The sequence below is a fragment of the Perna viridis genome, chromosome 1 (genome assembly GCF_037379345.1).
Source record: "Perna viridis isolate PV_CMFRI_1.1 ecotype Kerala chromosome 1, ASM3737934v1, whole genome shotgun sequence".
NCBI lineage: Eukaryota > Metazoa > Mollusca > Bivalvia > Mytilida > Mytilidae > Perna > Perna viridis.
The window spans coordinates 62,112,456-62,128,928 of record NC_142445.1 but is presented as its reverse complement, the minus strand read 5'-3'; the positions used below and the strand labels follow the sequence as shown (position 1 = coordinate 62,128,928).

Here is a 16,473-nt window from a genome sequence, read left to right as displayed (position 1 = left end):
CTATTGAACAATAAAAAAAATTGATGCATGGATAACATAAATGCCATCTTTATGATTGTTTTTTTTAAAAGAGTACTTGCCCCGTGAAGGTCCGGGTGTCAAAAGAATAGGCCTGCAGCAGCGCTAAGCTTGTCGTAAAAGGCGACTAAATAGTGCTCAGAAACCTAGGCGGGGGCTAGGCGCTCTGCCCACAGAGCAACTGGGATGTGTGCCCCAGGTGGTGCAATGAGGTACCCCTGGCGTGTTACATGCTGGGGTTGTCAGGCTATAATACGGAAAACCTGACCGTAAACCATAGTGGTGCACCGTGTTGGGAAAGATGCCATGTTCCTCGCACGTTAAAGAACTCTGATGTGGAATTCGATAGGAGTAGGAACCTTTGCGCTCCGCCACAGAAGGCTAAATTGCCCGACCCTGCCCATCCCTCCTTTTTTTTCTCTTCTTTGTTTGTTTGTTCAGGTTTAACGTCCGAGCAGCAATATTTGAGTTAAATTCAGACGATGAACATGAAATGGATGATAAAATGAACATGAAATGATGATGAAATGGAAAAAAGAATTGGACACAAGGATAATAGGGTCGACAAGTTTTGATTGCCACTAGAAAAAGAGTAGTTTCTTAAACGAACAATATTTTTTACGCAAACTAGTACAATCCAGTGTTTTTACTTTTTGTAACAAGTTCTCTACACTTCGAAATGAGATGGCTATTAAAAATTCTTATTCCAGTTATATCATTTGGTTTACCTTTATTAATTACCATTCTGTGTAAGAATCATGCAAACGGTGGCACATCATTATTCTAAAGTTGTTTTTGTTTAATTTTAATATATACAATACTAAAACACAGCCAAAACCCTTTTTAAATTTATCATGAAGCATCTGTTACTTAGATATTTTAATACATATATAGGGAAAAAGTGTAGGCGAATTTTCCCCATCATTTGTACACAATGCATTTCGACAAAATTGGGCCCCGTGAGGGTCCAGGTATCAAAAGAATAGGCCCGCAGCAGCTCTAAGCTTGTCGTAAAAGGCGACTAAACAAGTGCTCAGGGCTGGGGCGCTCTGCCCACAGAGCAAATGGGTTGTGTGCCCCAGGTAGTGGATTGGTGAAATATTGCTGCTCGGGCGTTAAACCCCAACAATCAATCAGTCAATCGACAAATTTAGTCCATCACAATCTTACAAAGGCAAACTTTACAAACACTTTGATGGTTATTTCTTGAGCCTATGAGGCATGACTACTTGGATACTGCAACAAAATATCTGCGTTTTTTTCTTCATGTGCCACAACAAAATTGCCTGATTCTTTGAAGTACTTAAACAATCAATTACTTGACTGCTCAAAAACAAAAGTTGGAAAAGTAAACGCTTTCCAAACTGATTTGGATTCACATTTTTCATTTCAGCATTATATTTTTTTATAGTCAAGGTAATAACTCAATCGATCTTGTTACCAAATTCTTGACATTTAATTACATTTAATTACATTAGTTGTATTCACCATTCAATTCATGCGCCCCGAAGGGAGCGTAAATGGTTGTATTATCAAGTAGGTACTGTATACCTTTGGCCAGAAAAAAACATCAGTATCCGATACGTGCATGTAAAATCGGGGGTTTTAAAACAGCATCATGGCAGCTTCCTGCTCGTATACTTGGTAAATGCAATTGAGAATCACGTCAGTTTAGGAAACATTATCTAAGATGATTGAATACAAATCGAATCTGTTTTCAGTATAGAGCTGATCAAAACATGGCATCCGAATGTTTACGAGAATGACGTAACCAGCTTATCGATACCGGACAATTCAACCGGAAGATATTTCGGATGATGATAACTCACAGTTCCTACCAAAGCCGGACATATCGGACATATTAGGAGAATGTGTAAGGACGATAAAAACTGTATATCAAAACAAATTTGACCATTTTAAAAGTTAAAAATGATAGGGCTGACAAATTAAAGGACTATGGTGTTTATTTGAGAGCGTTTAAGGTTTGACAGTCTTCATTTTAAAATACGTTTAATTAAAAGGTTAACAGAGCACAATGAAAAATAGAAACAAGCATGATGATAGAGAAAAGGAAAACCACGGTTTCAACTCTCATCACTGCAATATAGTAACAGTCTTAAGCCATATAAATCTGAAAGTCATTATTTGTACATATATTGAAACTAACAAAGCAGTTGTAGCTCCTTTGATTTAGTGCTATATTTAAAGTTAAAGACATTTGGAAAATTGAATTTTCGTAACAAAATTACACCCATTTATCATTTAAATGAAGACATATGCTAATAAGTTTCTTACCAACTGATGAAGTAGTTTACGTACGTTCAAGGGAAAACCCGTCGTAATAATATTATTGCCATGAGTGCAAGTCTGTGTTTCATTTGAGATGACTTTTATTAATGGTCTCAATTTAATTATCCACTGTATTTAAGTGAAATCAATCGAATAAATCACAATAAGTATAACTTTCCGCGTAATTCAATTGTATCTTACTTTTTGTAGTATTTATGTAGCGAATAACTAAGCCCAAAGAACAATTAATTGTTTAGAAAGGAACATTTTGGTTATTTCTGGAAAAGCAGTGATATTTTAAATTGCTAACATTTCATTTTCTATATTAAGCGTTACATCTATTTTTAATCAAGTTCAGATAATCAGATCGGATTTTTTCATTTCTTATAACAAACCGATGACTTTCGGATCATGTGCTAATATTTCATTGCATTAGTTTGACAGTTGATGCGCAACAAGTATCGACTTACATAGATGACAAATTCATGATTATTTTTTTTATATTTCATTATGTATCTGTAACCCATGTTTTATCTAAATATAAGTTACTTGATTACCACGGCAGATTACATTGTACTTGAGTGTACATAAGTATCATTTTCTTGTTTTGAATAATAAAAAGCATAACTTGTTGTTCAACCAATATCCGTCTTGGGACTACATGAGATAACCTAAAAGCTTGACTTTATTTTATAAAAGCAAAGAACGTTTGTTAATCCTATCAGATGATATGGATTACGTTTTTATTGTATTTTATTAAAACATGATTTATTACACAAAATATCAAAAGTGTATTTATGGTTCAGTATATTTGCAGTATTTCTCGTCTACTGACCTGGAGTATCACCTACTTACTGAATATAAAATATTTTTTTATCAACGACTGTAACTGTTTGCTATTTCAGTTCAAGTTTAATTTATTGTATTATTGTATTATTTTTTTTTTTATCAAATTTTGAACTTCTCGGCTTTCCCTCTATACACAATTACTACGGCCATTTCTTCGATATTTCGAACACAAACTTTCCTGGTGAAGGTTAACAAGATTGATTGATTGATTGTTGGGGTTTAACGCCCGAACAGCAATATTTCAGCTATATTCAGGCGATGAACATGAAATTATGATGATGAAATGAAAAATGAGATGGGACACAAGCAGCAGAGTTCATTAACCTGTGAGAAACGTGGCATCTTTCCCAACATGTTGCACTATTATGGTTTGTGGTCAGGTTTTCCGTCTTATAGCCTGACAACCCCAGCATGCAACACGGCAGGGGAACCCCATTCCACCACCTTGGGCACGCAACCCAGTTCTGTGGACAGGGTTCTGAGCACTACTTAGTCTCTTTTTACGACAAGCTTAGCGCTGATGTGGGCCTATTCTTTCGACACCCGGACCCAGACGGGGCGTTAACAAGAAAATTGGCAATCGTAAGATGTGGGCAGTTCCGACATATATCCAAGATTTTTGTTTCAAGCGGCAAAGTAATTTTAGCTATCAAAGCTAATTAAAATCAAGTGATGTTATGAAAATTTCATTTCTTGGTAAACTAGATACAGAGCTTTCCAACCTTAAAAGCATGTCATGGCCCCCGTGCAGGTCCGGGTGTAACAAGAATAGGCCTACAGCAGCGCTAAGCTTGTCGTAAAAGGCGACTAAATAGTGCTCAGAACCCTAGCCGAGGGCTAGGACACTTTGCCCACAGAGTAACTGGGATTTGTGCCCCAGGTGGTGGAATGGGATACCCCTGGCGTGTTACATGCTGGGGTTGTCGGGCTAAAATAAGAAAAACCTGACCACAAACCATAGTGGTGCACCGTGTTGGGAAAGATGCCACGTTCTTCGCACGTTAAAGAACCCTACTGTGGTATTCTCCCGGAATAGGAACCATAGGGCTCCGCCACAGGAGGCTAAATTGCCCGACCCTACCTACCTCTCCCTATTTCCAGTGGCAATCAAAATTTGTCGACCGCATTGTCCTTATGTCCCATCCCTTTTTCATTTCATCATCATTTCATGTTCATTTTATCATCAATTTTATGTTCATCGTCTGAATATAGCTGAAATATTGCTGCCCGGACGTTAAACCCCAACAAACAGACAAACATACTGAATTCAAATACACAAATAAATAACATTTCTTGGTTTAAAATATAATCTCTGATAAACCTCTTTAAAATAAAATAAAAGATCGTCAAGATTTTCAAATCCCATACTTTAAAGGACTTGTATAGCACAGAAGACCAAATGATCAACCAAGACTCCGCGAAACAGCTTGAACGTGGAACAGGTGTTCTGGTAGAGTGAGAGCTATCGCTTTTCTCGAAACACCCACCAAACTACCCTTGTCATATTAAATACAGACAAGATCAAAACTTCACATACCGGTATTAAGTTAACAAAACGGCTATAATCGAATTACAGAGTGGTTATTATTTGCCCTTTATGAACCATTAAAAAAAAAAAACATCATAAACTTCTTTTCAAATGAACGTTTTTCATTTCATAGTATTAGGAGTTAAAAAATTAACACCATATAGTTCTACAGACTTTCTTGGGTTATATGCCTCTCAAATATAAAAAGAAAATATGAAAGTAGAAATTTCGTCTTCCAATGTGAAAACATGTTGACAAATCGTGTATTTGAATATGTAAAAGCCTTTAACAGTACATGTATACAAAACAGATACTCCAATGATTATAAGTTTACTCATTTGAAACCTAATTTGACATTAATATTTATAATTAACATTCATCAAAGTCTACTGTCACATTTAGATTATGTTGCCGAATTTTAGGTTTAGTTAAATACTTAATTTTAAGTTGGAATGAATTTAACTTTATCCGTAAACGCCGAAATAGGACAGCATTTAAGATTAAATAATCACCTATACATTTCAAAATGGTTCTTTATTAGAACTTCTTATTTTTTTGTTTTGCTGTCTTAAGATAATTTTTAATGTTGATAGTTTTTTTTTCTTTTCTTGGCGGTCCTGTGCAAGTCCGAATGTCAAAAGAATAGGCCTGCAGTAGCGCTAGGCTTGTCGTAAAAGGCGACTGAATAGTGTTCAGAGCCCTAGCCGGGAGCTAGGGCGCTCTGCCCATAGCGCAACTATGTTGTGTGCTCCACGAGGTGGAATGGGGTCGTCAGGCCATAATACGGAAAACCTGACCGCAAACCATAGTGGTGCAACGTGTTGGGAAATGTGCCACGTTCCTAGCACGTTTAAGAACCCTTCTGTGGTACTCTTCCGAAGTAGGAACCATAAGGCTCTGCCACAGGTAGCTAAATTTCTCGACCCTACCCACCTCTCCCAATTTCCAGTGGCAATCAAAATTTGTCGACCCCATCATACATGCGTCCAATCCCATTTTCATTTCATCGTCATTTCATGTTCATTTTATCACCCATTTCATGTTCATCGCCTGAATATAGCTGAAATATTGCAGCCCGGGCGTTAAACCCCAACAATCAATCAATCTTCTCTTGGCGTTATTCGGCCATCGAATTCAAATCGGTTTATTATGTGCGCTATATTTTATGCATTTAATTGACGAATATTAACAAAAACAAAGAATTTTTTTTAACAGATAATCAGAAACAAAGTTCTCAGAAAACAGTGTTCCCCAAAATGCAATAACATTACTCGTATCAGAACTTTATTAGATAGTTTGTTAAAACTTATGAAAAATTTACATTTAGGAAAAAACAGACGTACCCAAGTCTTGCATGCGATCTGCATTAACAAAAGCATTATTGTGCACAATAAGAAGTGGAGAAAAATCTAATAGACAGTAACAGAGATGATGAAACTTAGTAATTGGTGCCAATTGGTACCGTAACGGATGCAATAACGATCAATTAACATCTGACATATCTATGACGTCAAAAGTCCATCACATCTCTAAATTAGCTATGATTAATGACTATATATTCAATCATATTTCATATTTTGTCTGTAGACTTAAACAAAAATATAAAATCATAAACGTTTTACGTTGGCAATATTGAATTAATTGATGGCTTTATTAATAGACCCGGTTTGATTGTTTGTTTGTTGGGGTTTAACGTCCGAGCAGCAATATTTCAGCTATATTCAGACGATGAACATGAAATTGATGAAAAAATAAACATGAAACGATGATGAAATGAGGCACACATCCCAGTTGCTCTGTGGGCAGAGCGCTCTAGCCCCTGGCTAGGGTTCTGAGCACTATTTAGTCGCCTTTTACGACAAGCTTAGCGCTGCTGCAGGCCTATTCTTTTAACAACCGGACCTGCACGGGGCGACCTGGTTTGATAAGTGAAGATTGGTTATAGGAATCTTAAAAGGAAGAAATTACTAAAGACGAATTTAGCTTTTGGTCAAAGTTCGTCGTGACTATCAATTTAGATTGATAAGTTTTGATGATTATCATATGGCGAACAATTATCTGTTCTCAAAATATTTTGAAGTATGAAATAAATTTATCTTATCTGAAACGTGAACTTAAATGATGCCTGCCGTGGTACTAAATATCTTTGAAATTGTCTTTGATGAACACAATAGCTCCGACTTATTTATATATTTCATTTTTTAGTTTACCTTTTTCATGACAGTCAAAAAACATATAATGCGATTAAATCTGTCAATATAAATTACGTAATTATAAGAGTAATAATAATAAAAAAAACATTCACTTTTTAAAGATCTATTTTTATAAGAAATATTTTCTTAATCTGTTCAATGCATGGAAGAGCAAGATCTTGAAAATGAGAAGTTGGCCTCATTTAAAATAAAACCTATTTTCAGAGATATCATGTTTGTTCCGAAAACTAGAATTATAGGGCACAACAGACAGTAAATCAAGATTTCAAGCTAATCCCTAATTTATAGACAAGAGATAACAATTATGACTAAGCTATACGACAAACATTACTATTCTTCATTCCATACTGTCATTATTGGGCTATATGTTGGGCTTCAAACCTTACGAGTTGTACATAATCAATTTGTTGCCAAAGTAACAATACGATGAATGAGCAAACCATCATAAGTGTTTGACAGAGTTATGTAGTCCTAATGATAACGTTTATTTCTTTCCAAAAACTATGAGTGGTCCGTGGAAAGAGTAAAGCAATATCGCGAAGACTCCGGTAATATTAATGAATTTTCAGTTTTATTTATGCTAATGGATGATGAAGTTTCTCTAACCAAGATAGTTATTTGGTGGCATTTTCCGCACCAGCAATAACGAGTGCCGTGATTTAATTTTCGAAATCAGATAATTCGCGGGTCATAATGTATGACGCTCTCTTCCTAATTTCTTAGAGCAAGAAAGTTTACCAGTGAAGTTCAACTACTCCGAAACTATATTTCAACGCCTGCACATATAACTGTTACAAGGTATTGACAACCTTTTTTGGTAACTCCATATTAAGGTGTAATTCCTTAATTACCATTCATCATAAAGCAAATGGGTGTATACATTTGTTTTTTCTCTCTCTGATTTCATATTGAAAATTTCTGATTTTGGTTCAAGTTAGTGTTTTTTTCAAAACCGCCAAATTTGAAAGGTGGTGGTGAAACAGGTTTATATTTTGATTATTTTTGTGCTTATCCTTGCATTCAAATAAAATAATGCAGTTGAAATTCCTAAAAAATATTTTCTATATTCTGAATTCTATAAAACTTCTTACAATGAAACAATGCTATACAGTTTCCACTAGTTTATTCCCACACTATGTATCTACACATCAGTGTCACTACACTGAATGAAACACTTAAATAATTGCATGCAAACGATCACCAAGATATTGCATTTTCATAATAAAAGTACTTCTCCTCACTTTGATGTGCATTGTTAGCCCATAAAAAATAATGTTTATGCCTCAATACTTTAGAATCGATACCTTCGTTAATGATCACCATTACTAAACTCTCTACCTGATGTTACATGAACAGCACGAACATTTGTAACATAAACAAAAAAGGCATCGAAATCTGACATTACAAACGGTTTGAAAATCAAAAAGCAAGTCGCCAAAAACCAACTCAAGAAGGCAACCTTATATAACCTTTCAATAAATCAACCAATAATAATAATAATAATAATAATAATAAAATACCATATTGGTTAACAAGACTGAAAGAACAATTCTGATTTCCATTCTATACCAAATAAGGAACAAAATCCGATATTGAAATTAAATATTATGATATCGTGTTGTCTCTTTTATGTATGATAAGAAAAAAAGACTATTTTGTTCCTACATTCCACACAAGAAAATAACGTTTACTCATGACGATGCCTAATATCAAATCTGTATCATCATACATGATGTAAATCAGAATACAAACTTATAAAGACAATATAATGGTGGCGAAGCAAAGGTCTGCGGTAAGAACCCTCTTCCTTTGTGCTAAATTTGGTTAATTTTAAACAAACATGGGGCAAAAACAACAAATAATAGCTTGGACCTCTTTTCAAAGAGTTATCAAGGGAACCAAGGTTATAGCGATAATCAAACGAATGTAATCTAGGGACAAAGACCAGACATGGAAAACAGACATACACAACAAAGAACATACAGTAACTAAAATCATACATACAAAGTAAAAAAAGCAAATGAGCAACTCGGACTCCACTAAAAACTGGGAGCATGGACCAGGTCCACCGGTAGGGTAAGCGTCCTCTGCTTTTCTAGAAAGACCCGCCTAGTTGCTCATAAAAAGTCAAGTCCAGGGTAGACAAACGAGGAAAGGAAAACTATGACCCGTTGAATAAATCAGTTTTCATGGTGCAGATGAATACACCATAACGATCCACGAGTTCATAATGACGACCATAGAACTTCTGTAGTGAAGACTTTAATTTTGTAGCAACATAACCCTGTTCCAGAAGCCTATTTGTTAGAGTTCTAGCGCGATAAAAAAAAGTCTGCGTAGTTTCGGCAAGCTCTGGCATAACGTATGAGTTGTGATATGAACAGTCCATACGCAGGTGCCGAAGGGATGTTGCCACAGATGAAAGGAAAGTTGACAGTTTTAAATGAAAGTCATCACGTTTGTCGTAAAGTTTGGTCAATAGTTTTCCTTTACCATCGATTTCTAAATGTAGGTCAAAATATGAGGCTGACTTCACAGTGTCTGTAGTATCCTTTATCTCAAGATCTTTGGGGTAGATGCGATGTATCAAATCCCCGAAATTAGGATTGTTTAAAGATAATACGTCATCTATATAGCGGAAACTGAGATTAAATGATCTAGCTAAACGATATTCTTTCTGTGAAGCTTCGTGCAGGTCCGGGTGTCAAAAGAATAGGCCTTACGCAGCGCTCAGCTTGTCGTAAAAGGCGACTAAATATTGCTCAGAAACCTAGCCAGGTGCTAGGTGCTTTGCCCACATAGCAACTGGGATGTTTGTTTGTTGGGGTTTAACGTCCGAACAGCACTATTTCAGCTATATTCAATGACAATGAACATGAAATGGATGACAAAATGAACATGAAACGAAAAAAAAAAGGATGGGTCACAAGGATAATAGGGTCGACAAATTTTGATTGCCACTGGAAAAAGGAGGGATGGGTAAGGTAGGGCAATTTAGCCTCCTGTGGCGGAGCGCAAAGGTTCCTACTCCTATCGAATACTACAGCAGGGTTCTTTAACGTGCGAGGAACGTTGCATTTTTCCCAATACGGTGCAGCACTATGGTTTGCGGTCAGGTTTTCCGTATTATAGCCTGACAACCCCAGCATGTAACACGGCAGGGGTACCCCATTCCACCACCTGGGGCACACATCCCAGTTGCTCTGTGGGCAGAGCGTCTAGCCCCCGGCTAGGTTTCTGAGCACTATTTAGTCGCCTTATACGACAAGCTTAGCGCTGCTGCAGGCCTGTTCTTTGAACATCCGGACCTGCACGGGGCACAACTGGGATGTACGCCCCAGGTGGTGTTATATGCTGGGGTTGTCAAGCTATAATACGGAAAACCGGTCCGCAAACATAGTGGTTCACCGTGTTGGGAAAGATGCCACGTTCCTCGCACGTTAAAGAACCCTGATGTGATATTCGATAGAAGTAGGAACCTTTGCGCTCCGCCACAGGAGGATAAATTGCCCGATCCTACCCATCCCTCCCTTTCGTCTAGAGGCAATCAAAATTTGTCGACCCTATTATCTTCGTGTCCTATCCCATTTTTTCATTTTCATTTTATCATCCATTTCATGTTCATCGTCTGAATACAGCTAAAATACTGCTGCTCGGACGTTAAACCCCAACAATCAATCAATCAATCAATCAATCAATCTTTCTTTAAAAATATCAAACTAAAAATATTTACAAACACTGTGATGATAAGAAACTATACAGAAAAAGGAAGATCTTAATGTTTTTTTATTTATTCCGTGTGGATGTAAAACACGGAGTTCTTTTATCCAAAATCCCTCCCGCTTCACTCTGTAGATCGCTCCATAATGTGTTTTGTTCCCAGAATTTGTTGAAATCATCGAGGCAGTTGTTTGGTAATTGGGGTGTAGCTTAGATTTGATATTAATATTTATATATGTGTATTTGTATTAATGTATTTTATTGAATCAAATTTTGATGCTTTAACAGTAATAAAATAATAAACTCGTTGTCTTCAAACGGATACTTCAGGAAACACATAATTAAAGAAACTGTGATAACAACATACCTTGAAATGAAATTCAATATGAAGAAATGTCGATAATTGCAATCGATAGCAGTCAAGATGACTAGACCAAATGCGAGTCAATTAATTAGGCATCTGAATTCTATTAATAACTTCTCATTACAAGCTGTTTACTATTGTCTTGATAATGATAAGTTCGATTGGTTGCCACTCCACTTTACAGGTAAATCAATGTCAATAACTTATTAACAAGACATAGAACACAGATTGATGAAACCAACGCTAACTGTAAAAAAAAACATTTGAAAAACGAAGCTTAAATAACAAAATTAGGGATACGAAGTTTATAATGATAAAAACTTTAAACAATATATATCAAAAGCACGCAGAAATCAAGGAATAAGTAAGCTACAACTTTGATTCCATCATAAACAAGAAGTATAAAACATAAACAGGATTGATTGGTTGTTGGGGTTTAACGCCCGAGCAGCAATATCTCAGCTATAGGAACATAAAGATGTGTTTGTGTTTCAGTATATGGTTGCTTCATTTCATATTGACTTTTCAAAACGAGCAGATGATAAAACCAGATTAAAATATTTAACCAGAGAGAGTTGATATTAGTGAGTAAAAAATAAATAAGTAAAATTCATGGGACGGCGATAATTTTGAAATGGGGTTTAGCGTTCCGTATTAAAGTTGGTCAAATTACATAGGAGACATAAAAAGAATTATACAACTGAAAAACTCCAATAATTAACAATCTATTATCAAGTTTGAGATCTTATGCTTGATATGGCAATGCTAGAAGTAAATCACTTCGAGCTCAAATTCCAACATTATGTCAAAGTGGGACAAAGATGTATAACAAATAATGCGCGAAAAAGCGAAACATGTGGTTACTCTTGACATTACAAACAAAGGGCACGTGTCAAAACACCTTCGACTTGCTTTTAATGATGGGTAATTTCAAAACTAAAATTCAACCCCCAATAAAGTACACCTCGCATAGGCACAAATAGGTTTTTCGAACTTTGATTGTCGAGAGATATCAAAAGATAGTATAAAATTATTGCTATGAATATCTGAAAATAGCATTAATCTGTTCAGAAACGAACGAAATTATTTCAATTAATGACGATGGCATTTGAAACCGTATAATTTTATTTGATTCAAAAATAATCTATTTATGTTTCAAAGACAACAATAAGGAAAAATCTATCTTTAGAAGTCCTACTGACGTTTATGTTAGTTTTCTCTCCAAACGTAATTATAGATTTGATCCTTAAATAGCTAGACTTTTCTCTTTAAAGGTATCTTGAGAATAATAAACTATAAATTCTATTTTATTGGCATCAAATGAAACTTTTGACAGCAATCAACTGAAACAAATGTTGTAATAATCTTTGTTTTACAATAAAACAAAAATAGCCATTCTTATACTTTCTCGTCATAAATTTATTGAAAATGTACAGTACATGTTGAAAGTATTATGGAACGATTTTTGAGTAACCAAAGTTTCGTTTTTCTTTCCTCGATCCTTTACTTATGCATTAAAACTAAACCTTCCGTGAAGATTCAAAGAAGGTGAACATTTACACTGGGAAACTCACACTGTACCGTATATCATTTTCTAGTCAAACGAGAGGCTCCCAGGAGTCCGAATTGTTCAACTGATTCATTTTTGCCTTTCAATGGCAATACATCTAACAATTAGTTTCCCTACATATTTCATCAAATGGTGAATTTTGTAGGCCTTATAGTTAAAATCACTTCATGAAATGAACGTTTTTTTCCCTATCTATAAAGGTTTTCAAGATATTAGCTAAAAATGAAAGCAAGTGATTTTTCCACTTTAAATGGCAAACACCAACAATGAATCATCCTACAACTTCTAGCAAATAGAGATTTTTGTAGAACTTATCATAAGGATCATGAATGATTTGTTTGTTTTGTTTGTTGGGGTTTAACGTCCGAGCAGCAATATTTCAGCTATATTCAGACAATCAACATGAAATGGATAATAAAATGAACATGAAATGATTAAAAAAAAAGATGGGTCACAAGGACAACAGGGTCGACAAATTTTGATTGCCACTAGAAAAAGGGGAATAGGTAAGGTCGGGCAATTTAGCCTCCTGTGGCGGAGCGCAAAGGTTCCTACTCCTATCGAATACCACTATCGAATATTGCTGCTCGGACGTTAAACCCCAACAAACAAACAAACAAACATTATAATTTGGAGTGGAATCAATTAAAATTTTAATTATAACAAAAATCTTTTTTGATTTAAGAAATGATGGAAATTATTTTTATCAAATCAAAAAACGTGTTACATTGTAGATAAATTTAAGATATTTAAGAATAATCTGCGTTTAAATTTTAACGCAAAAATGCATGAGCGTATAACCTATATAAAAATAAAAGAACAGCGTTCCAATGTGTGGAAAACTTCCGTAACCGTAACCAAAGTCGAACTTAATTTATAACTTCTCATAGTAAGACTATATACAAAAATAAAATCAATTGGTAAAAGCATTACAAAACAAAATTCGAAAAACTAAATTCACTGAAAATTTCGAAGTCCAAGGGTCGTAACTTCCGTAAAAAATCATTCAACCGTAACCAAAGTGGAACTTAATCTAACATCTCATAGTAAGACTACATACAGAATATAAAATCATTCCAAAAAAAGTGCGGAAAGCTGTAAATTAACTGAAATGATTTAATTATAAGGCCCATAACTTCCGTAAAAATCATTCAACCGTAACCAAGATCGAACTTTAATATGTAAAGCTACATAATAAAGCCACATACTAAGAACAAACTTATTTGGTAAAGGCATTGCAAAAAAGTGTGGAAAACGCGAAAGGACGGCATTTCCATGTCCCCTCGCATCGCGGGGGTCAATAAGGATATACATTTAGAGATCATCTTAAGGTCTTCAATAAGTTTATAGGTACCCCTTCCTGATTCTTGTCGCACCATATGGGTCCGGGTGTCAAAAGAATACGCCCGCAGCAGCGCTAAGCTTGTCGTGAAAGGCGACTAAATGGTGCTCAGAATCCTGGCAGATGGCTAAGGCACTCTGCCCACAGAGCAACTGGGTTGTGTACCCCTGGTGTGTTACATGCTGGGATCATTAGGCTATAATACGGAAAATCTGACCGCAAACCACAGTGATGAAACGGGTTGGGAAAGACGACACGTTCGTCGCACGTTAAAGAACCCTGCGATAGGAGTAGGAACCTTTAAGCTCCGCCACAGGAGTCTAAATTGCCCGACCCTACCCACCCCACTATTTCTAGTGGCAATCAAAATTGGTCGACCCTATTATCCTTGTGTTCCATCCTATTTTTCATCTTTTCATGTTCATCCCTTGAATATAGCTGAAACATTGCAGCTCGGGCGTAAAACTCAATCAATAAATCTAAACACACATTTAAGTGAAAATTGAAAGACCGTGACAACAAAAGTAAAACAAATCCACGATAACAGAACGGTGATACCTATAATAAACTAAGAAGATAAATAACAACAGAAAGACACTTAATGACCAACATTTTAAAACTTTTCAGCATTTTTTTTTTCGATTTGTAATACGTATTTAATGTATAACAGTTATTAAATAAGATGCCATTTCGAAAATTCCGATAGTTTGATAAAAAAAAAACTAGAACCGATTTCTTCATTATGTTTTCTAAGTTGTATTCAAAAATAAGAAAAATATTACTGAATTCTGAGAAGATAATAACAATCAAACAAATGAGTATAGTACGTCAAAATTACGCTTTACGTTTGTTTGTTGTTTGTTTGGGTTTAACGCCCGAGCAGCAATATTTCAGCAATATTCAGGCGATGAACATAAAGTGGATGATAAAATGAACATGACATGATAATGAAATGAAAAATGGGATGGGACACAAGGATAATGGGTTCGACAAATTTTGATTGCCACTGGAAATTGGGAGAGGTGGGTAGGGTCGGGCAAGAGTGTGTTTCTTTTAGTTTTAGTTTAAATTCTGGAGTAAAAACAAACAAGATGCATATTTTGTGAAAACATGTTTAGCTAACCTTTTCTTTTTTATAAAACGAAAGCCTCAAATAGAAATGCACAATTATGCAAAGCCATGTCTTCTTGGTAATACATCAATATGCATTTAACTTCTTGAGTGTCTTTCCTACATTAATCTGAAATTTTTGTCTTGTAAATTGATTCACGAGGGTAGTATTACAAAATCAATGAATTCTTAATGATGTAAAATTGTTTATGGAGTAGGATGATTCGGACTACTTGTTGCAAGGGAAATTTGTGTAATGAATAAAGAAAGCTGTCAAGAAGTGCAGCGATATACTTCCATGAGGTAGAAATTTCTTTTTGAGTTATATTATTAGACTGTCGTCGATACTGAACATGGATGGCTACATTCAAATCTGCCTTGCTTTATCGCAGAGTTCAATATTATCAGTTGATTGCTTCTTAAGGGGAATCGAAGAAGTTACCTGGTAAACTTTATTGATTGATTGTTGGGGTTTAACGCCCGAGCAGCAATATTTCAGCTATATTCAGACGATGAGCATGAAATAGATAAAATGAAAAAGGGATGGGATACAAGGACAATGGGGTCGACAAATTTTGATTGCCACTGGAAATAGGGAGAGGTGGGTAGGGTCGGGCAATTTAGCCTCCTGTGGCGGAGACCTGTGATTCCTACTCTGGGAGAATACCACAGTAGGGTTCTTTCACGTGCGAGGAACGTGGCATCTTTCCCAACACGGTGCACCACTATAGTTGCGGTAAGGTTTTCCGTATTATAGCCTAACAACCCCAGCATGTAACACGCCAAGGGTACCCCATTCCAGTTGCTTTGTGGGCAGAGCGCCTAGCCCCCGGCTAGTGTTCTGAGCACTATTTAGTCGCCTTTTACAAGTTAAGCGCTGCTGCAGGTCTATTCTTTTGACACCCGGACCGCGGGGCGCGATGAATATGAAGTGGATGATAAAATGAACATGAAATGAAAAAAGAATGGGACACAAGGATAATAGGGTCCACAAATTTTGATTGCCACTGGAAATAGGGAGAGGTGGGTAGAGTCGGGCAATTTAGCCTCCTGTGGCGGAGTTCTATGGTTCCTACTCCGCGTGAATACCACAGTAGGTTTCTTTAACGTGCGAGGATTGTGACATCTTTCCCAACACGGTGCACCACTATGGTTTGCGGTCAGGTTTTCCGTATTATAGCCTGACAACCCCAGCATATAACACACCAGGGGTACCCCATTCTACCACCTTGGGCACACAACCCAGTTGCTCTGCGGGCAGAGCGCCCTAGCCCCCGGCTAGGGTTCTGAGCACTATTTAGTCGCCTTTCACAAGCTTAGCGCTGCGGCAGGCCTATTCTTTTGACACCCGGACCTACAAGGGGTGATTGATTGTTGGGGTTTCACGCCCGAGCAGCTATATTTCAGCTTTATTCAGGCGATGAACATGAAATGGATGTTAAAATGAAAAATGGGATGGAGCACAAGGCG

General features: G+C 36.3%; 1 protein-coding gene across 5 annotated transcripts in view; it reads right to left on the bottom strand.

Moving 5' to 3' along the window:
- The window catches only part of LOC148629743 (potassium voltage-gated channel subfamily B member 1-like), a 123,105-nt gene that overhangs the window by 72,901 nt on the left and 33,731 nt on the right, over nucleotides 1-16,473 (bottom strand). The gene's annotated exons all lie outside the window — the stretch shown is intronic.